Below are 12,854 nucleotides of genomic sequence, written 5' to 3'. Positions count from 1 at the left end.
GTGATGATGCATTACCGAGTGGGCCCAGAGATACCTCTCCGTCGTACGGAGTGACAAATCCCAGTCTCGATCCGTGTCAACCCAACAGATACTTTTGGGGATACCTGTAGTATACCTTTATAGTCACCCAGTTACGTTGTGACATTTGGTACACCCAAAGCACTCCTACGGCATCTGGGAGTTACACGATCTCATGGTCTAAGGAAATGATACTTGACATTGGAAAAGCTCTAGCAAATGAACTACACGATCTTGTGCTATGCTTAGGATTGGGTCTTGTCCATCACATCATTCTCCTAATGATGTGATCCCGTTATCAATGACATCCAATGTCCATAGTCAGGAAACCATGACTATCTGTTGATCAACGAGCTAGTTAACTAGAGGCTCACTAGGGACATGTTATGGTCTATGTATTCACACATGTATTATGATTTCCGAATAACACAATTATAGCATGAATAACAGACAATTATCATGAACAAGGAAATATAATAATAATCATTTTATTATTGCCTCTAGGGCATATTTCCAATAGACGAGTATACATGAGTACCTACACAAAACAAAGACAAAGGGAAAATTGTGTGTGCGTGGTAGATGTACACATCATCCATCATGATGCACACGTGCTTGTGTTGGTTAGCACAAAATATCCAATGCTCAAATAAATGAGATGCATGATATAGAAACATGTCATCCATCATGATAGGTTTGTTGCTATATATAGCATAATGGAGACTTAACTTGTGTAATGCATCACAAGAAATATGTAGAGCATTGTTATTCATGGAATGCATACGATGCAAGCAATCATGGCAAACATGCAAAGTTTGGAATGCATCAAAATCTCCTAATATGTATGAGGAAACTATGGGGGTCTCCTCATGAGAATTGATGGGAACATCACATGGAGAATATTGACTGTTGGGGAACGCAGTAATTTCAAAAAATTTCCTATGCACACGCAAGATCATGGTGATGCATAGCAACGAGAGGGGAGAGTGTTGTCTATGTACCTACGCAGACCGACTGCGGAAGCGTTGACGCAACGTAGAGGAAGTAGTCGTACGTCTTCCCGATCCGACCGATCCAAGCACCTTTACTCTGGCACCTCCGAGTTCTTAGCACACGTACAACTCGATGACGATCCCCGGGCTCCGATCCAGCAAAGCATCGGGGAGGAGTTCCGTCAGCACGACGGCGTGGTGACGATCTTGATGTTCTACTGTCGCAGGGCTTTGCCTAAGCACCGCTACAATATGATCGAGTTGGAATATGGTGGCAGGGGGCACCGCACACGGCTAAGGAACGATCTCAAGGATCAACTTGTGTGTCTAGAGGTGCCCCCCTGCCCCCGTATATAAAGGATCCAAGGGGAAGGGGGCGGCCGGCCAGGAGGAGGGCGCAGGAGGAGTCCTACTCCTACCGGGAGTAGGACTCCCCCCCCCAATCCTAGTTGGAATAGGATTCCCCGAGGGGGAAAGAGAGAGAGGGGGGCCGGCCACCTCTCCTTGTCCTAATAGGACTAGGGGAGGGGGGAGGCGCGCGGCCCACCTTGGGCTGCCCCTTTCTCCTTTCCACTAAAGCCCACTAAGGCCCATACAGCTCCCGGGGGGTTCCGGTAACCTCCCGGTACTCCGGTAAAATACCGATTTCACCCGGAACACTTCCGATATCCAAACATAGGCTTCCAATATATCAATCTTTATGTCTCGACCATTTCGAGACTCCTCGTCATGTCCGTGATCACATCCGGGACTCCGAAATAACTTCGGTACATCAAAATGCATAAACTCATAATAACTGTCATCGTAACGTTAAGCGTGCGGACCCTACGGTTCGAGAATAATGCAGACATGACTGAGACACATCTCCGGTCAATAACCAATAGCGGGACCTGGATGCCCATATTGGCTCCTACATATTCTACGAAGATCTTTATCGGTCAGACCGCATAACAACATACGTTGTTCCCTTTGTCATCGGTATGTTACTTGCCCGAGATTCGATCGTCGGTATCCAATACCTAGTTCAATCTCGTTACCGGCAAGTCTCTTTACTCGTTCCGTAATACATCATCTCGCAACTAACTCATTGGCTGCAATGCTTGCAAGGCTTATGTGATGTGCATTACCGAGAGGGCCCAGAGATACCTCTCCGACAATCGGAGTGACAAATCCTAATCTCGAAATACGCCAACCCAACATCTACCTTTGGAGACACCTGTAGAGCTCCTTTATAATCACCCAGTTACGTTGTGACGTTTGGTAGCACACAAAGTGTTCCTCCGGTAAACGGGAGTTGCATAATCTCATAGTCATAGGAACATGTATAAGTCATGAAGAAAGCAATAGCAACATACTAAACGATCGGGTGCTAAGCTAATGAAATGGGTCATGTCAATCAGATCATTCAACTAATGATGTGACCTCGTTAATCAAATAACAACACCTTGTTCATGGTTAGGAAACATAACCATCTTTGATTAACGAGCTAGTCAAGTAGAGGCATACTAGTGACACTAAGTTTGTCTATGTATTCACACATGTATTATGTTTCCGGTTAATACAATTCTAGCATGAATAATAAACATTTATCATGATATAAGGAAATAAATAATAACTTTATTATTGCCTCTAGGGCATATTTCCTTCAGTCTCCCACTTGCACTAGAGTCAATAATCTAGATTACACAGTAATGATTCTAACACCCATGGAGCCTTGGTGCTGATCATGTTTTGCTCGTGGAAGAGGCTTAGTCAACGGGTCTGCAACATTCAGATCCGTATGTATCTTGCAAATCTCTATGTCTCCCACCTGGACTAGATCCCGGATGGAATTGAAGCGTCTCTTGATGTGCTTGGTCCTCTTGTGAAATCTGGATTCCTTTGCCAAGGCAATTGCACCAGTATTGTCACAAAAGATTTTCATTGGACCCGATGCACTAGGTATGACACCTAGATCGGATATGAACTCCTTCATCCAGACTCCTTCGTTTGCTGCTTCCGAAGCAGCTATGTACTCCGCTTCACATGTAGATCCCGCTACGACGCTTTGTTTAGAACTGCACCAACTGACAGCTCCACCGTTTAATGTAAACACGTATCCGGTTTGCGATTTAGAATCGTCCGGATCAGTGTCAAAGCTTGCATCAACGTAACCTTTTACGGTGAGCTCTTTGTCACCTCCATATACGAGAAACATATCCTTAGTCCTTTTCAGGTATTTCAGGATGTTCTTGACCGCTGTCCAGTGATCCACTCCTGGATTACTTTGGTACCTCCCTGCTAAACTTATAGCAAGGCACACATCAGGTCTGGTACACAGCATTGCATACATGATAGAGCCTATGGCTGAAGCATAGGGAACATCTTTCATTTTCTCTCTATCTTCTGCAGTGGTCGGGCATTGAGTCTTACTCAACTTCACACCTTGTAACACAGGCAAGAACCCTTTCTTTGCTTGATCCATTTTGAACTTCTTCAAAACTTTGTCAAGGTATGTGCTTTGTGAAAGTCCAATTAAGCGTCTTGATCTATCTCTATAGATCTTAATGCCTAATATGTAAGCAGCTTCACCGAGGTCTTTCATTGAAAAACTTTTATTCAAGTATCCCTTTATGCTATCCAGAAATTCTATATCATTTCCAATCAGTAATATGTCATCCACATATAATATCAGAAATGCTACAGAGCTCCCACTCACTTTCTTGTAAATACAGGCTTCTCCAAAAGTCTGTATAAAACCAAATGCTTTGATCACACTATCAAAGCGTTTATTCCAACTCCGAGAGGCTTGCACCAGTCCATAAATGGATCGCTGGAGCTTGCACACTTTGTTAGCTCCCTTTGGATCGACAAAACCTTCTGGTTGCATCATATACAACTCTTCTTCCAGAAATCCATTCAGGAATGCAGTTTTGACATCCATCTGCCAAATTTCATAATCATAAAATGCGGCAATTGCTAACATGATTCGGACAGACTTAAGCATCGCTACGGGTGAGAAGGTCTCATCGTAGTCAATCCCTTGAACTTGTCGAAAACCTTTTGCGACAAGTCGAGCTTTGTAGACAGTAACATTACCATCAGCGTCAGTCTTCTTCTTGAAGATCCATTTATTCTCAATTGCTTGCCGATCATCGGGCAAGTCAACCAAAGTCCATACTTTGTTCTCATACATGGATCCCATCTCAGATTTCATGGCTTCAAGCCACTTTGCGGAATCTGGGCTCACCATCGCTTCTTCATAGTTCGTAGGTTCATCATGATCTAGCAGCATGATTTCCAGAACAGGATTACCGTACCACTCTGGTGCGGATCTCGCTCTGGTTGATCTACGAGGTTCAGTAGTATCTTGTCCTGAAGTTTCATGATCATCATCATTAGCTTCCTCACTAATTGGTATAGGTGTCGCAGAAACAGTTTTCTGTGATGTACTACTTTCCAATAAGGGAGCAGGTACAGTTACCTCGTCAAGTTCTACTTTCCTCCCACTCACTTCTTTCGAGAGAAACTCCTTCTCTAGAAAGGATCCATTCTTAGCAACGAATGTCTTGCCTTCGGATCTGTGATAGAAGGTGTACCCAACAGTCTCCTTTGGGTATCCTATGAAGACACATTTCTCCGATTTGGGTTCGAGCTTATCAGGTTGAAGCTTTTTCACATAAGCATCGCAGCCCCAAACTTTAAGAAACGACAACTTTGGTTTCTTGCCAAACCACAGTTCATAAGGCGTCGTCTCAACGGATTTTGATGGTGCCCTATTTAACGTGAATGCGGCCGTCTCTAAAGCATAACCCCAAAACGATAGCGGTAAATCAGTAAGAGACATCATAGATCGCACCATATCTAGTAAAGTACGATTACGACGTTCGGAAACACCATTGCGCTGTGGTGTTCCGGGTGGCGTGAGTTGCGAAACTATTCCACAATTTTTCAAATGTACACCAAACTCGTAACTCAAATATTCTCCTCCACGATCAGATCGTAGAAACTTTATTTTCTTGTTACGATGATTTTCAACTTCACTCTGAAATTCTTTGAACTTTTCAAATGTTTCAGACTTATGTTTCATTAAGTAGATATACCCATATCTGCTTAAGTCATCTGTGAAGGTGAGAAAATAACGATATCCGCCACGAGCCTCAATATTCATCGGACCACATACATCTGTATGTATGATCTCCAACAAATCTGTTGCTCTCTCCATAGTACCGGAGAACGGTGTTTTAGTCATCTTGCCCATGAGGCACGGTTCGCAAGTACCAAGTGATTCATAATCAAGTGGTTCCAAAAGTCCATCAGTATGGAGTTTCTTCATGCGCTTTATACCGATATGACCTAAACGGCAGTGCCACAAATAAGTTGCACTGTCATTATCAACTCTGCATCTTTTGGCTTCAACATTATGAATATGTGTGTTACTACTATCGAGATTCATCAAAAATAGACCACTCTCAAAGGTGCATGACCATAAAAGATATTACTCATATAAATAGAACAACCATTATTCTCTGATTTAAATGAATAACCGTCTCGCATCAAACAAGATCCAGATATAATGTTCATGCTCAACGCTGGCACCAAATAACAATTATTTAGGTCTAATATTAATCCCGAAGGTAGATGTAGAGGTAGCGTGCCGACCGCGATCACATCGACTTTGGAACCGTTTCCCACGCGCATCGTCACCTCGTCCTTCGCCAGTGTTCGCTTAATCCGTAGTCCCTGTTTCGAGTTGCAAATATTAGCAACAGAACCAGTATCAAATACCCAGGTGCTACTGCGAGCTCTAGTAAGGTACACATCAATAACATGTATATCACATATACCTTTGTTCACCTTGCCATCCTTCTTATCCGCCAAATACTTGGGGCAGTTCCGCTTCCAGTGACCAGTCTGCTTGCAGTAGAAGCACTCAGTTTCAGGCTTAGGTCCAGACTTGGGTTTCTTCTCCTGAGCAGCAACTTGCTTGCTGTTCTTCTTGAAGTTCTCCTTCTTCTTCCCTTTGCCCTTTTTCTTGAAACTAGTGGTCTTGTTAACCATCAACACTTGATGCTCCTTCTTGATTTCTACCTCCGCAGCTTTCAGCATTGCGAAGAGCTCGGGAATAGTCTTGTTCATCCCTTGCATATTATAGTTCATCACGAAGCTCTTGTAGCTTGGTGGCAGTGATTGGAGAATTCTGTCAATGACGCAATCATCTGGAAGATTAACTCCCATCTGAATCAAGTGATTATTATACCCAGACATTTTGAGTATATGCTCACTGACAGAACTGTTCTCCTCCATCTTGCAGCTATAGAACTTATTGGAGACTTCATATCTCTCAATCCGGGCATTTGCTTGAAATATTAACTTCAACTCCTGGAACATCTCATATGCTCCATGACGTTCAAAACGTCGTTGAAGTCCCGATTCTAAGCCGTAAAGCATGGCACACTGAACTATCGAGTAGTCATCAGCTTTGCTCTGCCAGACGTTCATAACATCTGGTGTTGCTCCAGCAGCAGGCCTGGCACCCAGCGGTGCTTCCAGGACGTAATTCTTCTGAGCAGCAATGAGGATAATCCTCAAGTTACGGACCCAGTCCGTGTAATTGCTACCATCATCTTTCAACTTTGCTTTCTCAAGGAACGCATTAAAATTCAACGGAACAACAGCACGAGCCATCTATCTACAATCAACATAAACAAGCAAGATACTATCAGGTACTAAGTTCATGATAAGTTTAAGTTCAATTAATCAAATTACTTAAGAACTCCCACTTAGATAGACATCCCTCTAATCCTCTAAGTGATCACGTGATCCAAATCAACTAAACCATAACCGATCATCACGTGAGATGGAGTAGTTTTCAATGGTGAACATCGTTATGTTGATCATATCTACTATATGATTCACGCTCGACCTTTCGGTCTCTGTGTTCCGAGGCCATATCTGCATATGCTAGGCTCGTCAAGTTTAACCTGAGTATTCTGCGTGTGCAAAACTGGCTTGCACCCGTTGTAGATGGACGTAGAGCTTATCACACCCGATCATCACGTGGTGTCTGGGCACGACGAACTTTGGCAACGGTGCATACTCAGGGAGAACACTTCTTGATAATTTAGTGAGAGATCATCTTATAATGCTACCGTCAATCAAAGCAAGATAAGATGCATAAAAAGATAAACATCACATGCAATCAATATAAGTGATATGATATGGCCATCATCATCTTGTGCTTGTGATCTCCATCTCCGGAGCACCGTCATGATCACCATCGTCACCGGCGCGACACCTTGATCTCCATCGTAGCATCGTTGTCGTCTCGCCAATCTTATGCTTCCACGACTATCGCTACCGCTTAGTGATAAAGTAAAGCATTACATCGCGATTGCATTGCATACAATAAAGCGACAACCATATGGCTCCTGCCAGTTGCCGATAACTCGGTTACAAAACATGATCATCTCATACAATAAAATTCATCATCATGCCTTGACCATATCACATCACAACATGCCCTGCAAAAACAAGTTAGACGTCCTCTACTTTGTTGTTGCAAGTTTTACGTGGCTGCTACGGGCTTAAGCAAGAACCAATCTCACCTACGCATCAAAACCACAACGATAGTTTGTCAAATAGACTCCGTTTTAACCTTCGCAAGGACCGGGCGTAGCCACACTTGGTTCAACTAAAGTTGGAGAGACTGTCGCCCGCAAGCCACCTATGTGCAAAGCACGTCGGGAGAACCGGTCTCGCATAAGCGTACGCGTAATGTCGGTCCGGGTCGTCTCGTCCAACAATACCGCCGAACCAAAGTATGACATGCTGGTAGGCAGTATGACTTATATCGCCCACAACTCACTTGTGTTCTACTCGTGCATATAACATCAAACCATAAAACCTAGGCTCGGATGCCACTGTTGGGGAACGCAGTAATTTCAAAAAATTCCTACGCACACGCAAGATCATGGTGATGCATAGCAACGAGAGGGGAGAGTGTTGTCTACGTACCTACGCAGACCGACTGCGGAAGCGTTGACGCAACGTAGAGGAAGTAGTCGTACGTCTTCCCGATCCGACCGATCCAAGCACCGTTACTCCGGCACCTCCGAGTTCTTAGCACACGTACAGCTCGATGACGATCCCCGGGCTCCGATCCAGCAAAGCGTCGGGGAGGAGTTCCGTCAGCACGACGGCGTGGTGACGATCTTGATGTTCTACTGTCGCAGGGCTTCGCCTAAGCACCGCTACAATATGATCGAGGTGGAATATGGTGGCAGGGGGCACCGCACACGGCTAAGGAACGATCTCAAGGATCAACTTGTGTGTCTAGAGGTGCCCCCCTGCCCCCGTATATAAAGGATCCAAGGGGAGGGGGCGGCCGGCCAGGAGGAGGGCGCAGGAGGAGTCCTACTCCTACCGGGAGTAGGACTCCCCCCCCCCAATCCTAGTTGGAATAGGATTCCCCGAGGGGGAAAGAGAGAGAGGGGGGCCGGCCACCTCTCCTTGTCCTAATAGGACTAGGGGAGGGGGGAGGCGCGCGGCCCACCTTGGGCTGCCCCTTTCTCCTTTCCACTAAAGCCCACTAAGGCCCATATAGCTCCCGGGGGGTTCCGGTAACCTCCCGGTACTCCGGTAAAATCCCGATTTCACCCGGAACACTTCCGATATCCAAACATAGGCTTCCAATATATCAATCTTTATGTCTCGACCATTTCGAGACTCCTCGTCATGTCCGTGATCACATCCGGGACTCCTAACTAACTTCGGTACATCAAAATGCATAAACTCATAATAACTGTCATCGTAACGTTAAGCGTGCGGACCCTACGGTTCGAGAATAATGCAGACATGACTGAGACACATCTCCGGTCAATAACCAATAGCGGGACCTGGATGCCCATATTGGCTCCTACATATTCTACGAAGATCTTTATCGGTCAGACCGCATAACAACATACGTTGTTCCCTTTGTCATCGGTATGTTACTTGCCCGAGATTCGATCGTCGGTATCCAATACCTAGTTCAATCTCGTTACCGGCAAGTCTCTTTACTCGTTCCGTAATACATCATCTCGCAACTAACTCATTGGCTGCAATGCTTGCAAGGCTTATGTGATGTGCATTACCGAGAGGGCCCAGAGATACCTCTCCGACAATCGGAGTGACAAATCCTAATCTCGAAATACGCCAACCCAACATCTACCTTTGGAGACACCTGTAGAGCTCCTTTATAATCACCCAGTTACGTTGTGACGTTTGGTAGCACACAAAGTGTTCCTCCGGTAAACGGGAGTTGCATAATCTCATAGTCATAGGAACATGTATAAGTCATGAAGAAAGCAATAGCAACATACTAAACGATCGGGTGCTAAGCTAATGAAATGGGTCATGTCAATCAGATCATTCAACTAATGATGTGACCTCGTTAATCAAATAACAACACCTTGTTCATGGTTAGGAAACATAACCATCTTTGATTAACGAGCTAGTCAAGTAGAGGCATACTAGTGACACTAAGTTTGTCTATGTATTCACACATGTATTATGTTTCCGGTTAATACAATTCTAGCATGAATAATAAACATTTATCATGATATAAGGAAATAAATAATAACTTTATTATTGCCTCTAGGGCATATTTCCTTCATTGACAACATCCAAAACAAAGCATATTTGGTTCTATGTGATCATGGCATGGCATAGTAGATGAATTGCACAAATCATGTAAAGGAAGCATGGCAATATCATCACATGAAAAACAAAAGCCAATGACCATCATCTCGTCATCTAAGCCATAAGTGCAAATGGGATTTATTTTAATGGGGCAAGCATAGTTACTATGTTGAGATTGAAATGATGCAATATGGGAGATCTCACTCATAGCATATGACAAGTTCAAAGGATTACCAAACATGATGTGACTAATAGAGTTTTCACATGATATCCTATGTAGCATAACATCACAACTAGGCAACTTGACATGCTCGTCATCATATTCATCATAAATAGGTAAGTCATGACATTAGGGAGTTGCACTAGCTTGAAGCATGGAAATAGGTGTTTCAACATCATGCAAGCAATCATTCGTAAAATAGTCCACTAGTGGGACGAGAGAAGCAACATCACCTATGTTACCTTTGGAGCATCGCTCATGTGTTTTAGGTGAGGTGTCGAAGACCGAGTCGTGGTCATCTTCATCTTGATGGAACCATGTGGGGGGTGCATCATCGTCCACCATGGCCATCGTTGTCTCCATTGGAGGCATGGACTCGTCGAGGATAGGCGTGTCGTCATGTAGGAGACCTAGGACCAAAGAAAACACACTCGGAGTAGAGGGTAAGTCGTTAGAAATCATAGTGGCCTCACATGCCATGTCAACTACCTCACTCACTAAGTGTTGTGGCTCACTCACTCCCTCTCGGATGATCTCACTCATATGGTTGGTGGAGTCACTCAAATGGCTCTCAACCTCACATAGGATGTGTTGCATGCTCTCAAGTGTGGGGCTAGTGGTGGTCACACTCATCCTCTCATACGAAATGCTCTCAATGTCACGTGTGGTGGAGTCACTCATGTCACTTATGGGGTGGTGGCTCTCCTCACATGGAAATTGGGGCATCTCGTCACATGTGGGTGTCGGAGAGATGTTGGTGCAAATGTCTCCATGCTCCATCATGTCGTGGTTGTAGCCGTGGATGAAGGCCGAAGATGGCACACCATCACTCTCCTCTAATACCAAAGATAAGGTCTCATGTGCGGTCTCGTAGCTTGACTCGGAGTATGAGTCCAATATGGGCGCCGTCTTCATGTTGTTGAAGAGGTTCATGCTCGTCGTCATGGTCGAAGGGGATGGCCCTAGCTCGACCTTCTTGCTTGGGGGGCTTCCAAAGATGGAAGTGTCGCCCTCACTTGTAGGTGGTCGCCTTGTACTTGATGATGTCGATGTAGGCAAACTCATGGGAAGTAGGCGAAGATGCCGTACTTCCAAAGGCGAAGATGCCTTGACAGCACTTGGCGAAGATGCCGAAGTGGTTGGTGTAGCCGTAGCTCCTTCTTGGTGGTGCTTGTCTCACGGTCTTCTCTTGTGGTCATGAAGTTTGGACTTGGCGTGAAGTAGGGCTTGTTGGGACTTGTAGGTAGGCGCATCTCGAGCATCTTCATGATGATGTTGTCGTTGTCGTTCTTGAGCTCAATGGTGTTCGTCGTCGTCGTGCACATGATGCTTGGAGGTGACTTGCCCTTCATGACGAGGTGGATCACGAACGTGATGGTGGTCGCCATGGAGATGTGGACGTGGACGACTTGCGCTTGTGTCGCTTGGGCACTCCGAAGATGATTGACTTGCTCGCCGCTACCTTGAGGATGATGAAGGGGAAGAACGTTTGGCCAGCAAAGTCCGAATCTCCTTCATCCTTGCATGTTGCTCCTTCTTTTGTGCGGAAAGCTTGTTGTCGATGTAGTCCCTTTTCCTCGCTTCGTTGTGGCGAATGTCAATGGAGAGGTTCTCAATGCGCTCTCGCAATCTTGATTGTGCGCCTTGCATTTGTTGTTGTAGATCGAAGATGCTTTGGTGATGTAGTTGTTCACGCCGTCGTTGTTGTGGAAGACAGGAGATGAAATGCCTTGCCTATCCATCACTCCAAGAGAAAAATGTGAGTGGTAGAAAGAGAAGAACGAATACCAAATGTACCTTGACCGAAGTTGAAAGTGGATCAATGATCACTCCAATGTGGACAAGGAAATAGAACAATTGGTACCAATTCTTGTCAGTTTCTCACACCTACACAAGTAAGGCTTATGGTGGAGCTCGGTGAGGATAGTGGCACAAAAAAATTTGATGCAAAATGTTAGCAAGAGGAGATTCACAAATTCGCAAGTGAAACAAGTAGACCAATAGCAATGAATGGCACACGGAAACATACACACGGATAGATAAATGGGGTCGTGCAACCAAGGATGAGCACAAAATGTGGAATCCACGGAAAACACTCGTGTTGCACAACTCAAGAGAGACACTAGCACGATTGCTCTATAGGCGGATACGACACTTGTGCACAACCTATAAGATGCAAAATGTATTGACTTTCTATCCCAAGTATGCTATATATGTATGATGTTCCGGTGGTATGATCCAAGATGATCGGATATGACAATCTTATGCAATGTGGTATGATGCTATGGCTATTGCTTACAAGCTTCTTTGCTCTTTCTCTTTTGCTTAAAAGCTTTATTCTTTTTTTTGTATGGCCACTTTGGCACAATGCACAAACCAAGATAGCAATTGTATATATGCGGGAACAAACTTATGGCACAAGGGATGATATGATGATACCAATATGATACGGTATATATGCAATGGGAGGTGTAGATCACTAATGTGCACAAGTAACGTTGCCGACAATACTCAAATGGTTAGTCTCGATAGGCAAGTGACATAAAATGGGCTAGGGGTTATCAATGCAATGGCAAGGGAATATACAATGGAGGGATACCACGATACCAAGATGATATGGAGGTTGCCGTCCGTGTCGATGATGAGTGGCGGTGATCTTGATGGAGATACCAAGATGATGGAGACTCGTCCCTAAGTAGCCGAAACACCATAGGAAACGGAAAAACCGCGAACTCAAAATCTCAAATGTCAAATGTCAAATGGTGGTAGCGGGAATGCGGTGGTCATTTTGTGAAAGCTCAATGGAATTGCGGAATGGCAATGATGGGTTGTGGAGTATGCAATGCGGAAATGGAGGGTAAGGTGGTGGACTATACACGGTGTTGGAGTTGGAAGCACGGTCCCTAAGTAGCCGAAACACCTTAGGAGACACAACTCTCAACACAAACAAAATTGGGTTAAGT

Source organism: Triticum aestivum, chromosome 7A, assembly GCF_018294505.1.
Source record: "Triticum aestivum cultivar Chinese Spring chromosome 7A, IWGSC CS RefSeq v2.1, whole genome shotgun sequence".
Classification (NCBI taxonomy): Eukaryota; Viridiplantae; Streptophyta; class Magnoliopsida; order Poales; family Poaceae; genus Triticum; species Triticum aestivum.
The sequence above is the reverse complement of the archived record's forward strand: the minus strand, read 5'-3'. Positions refer to the sequence as shown.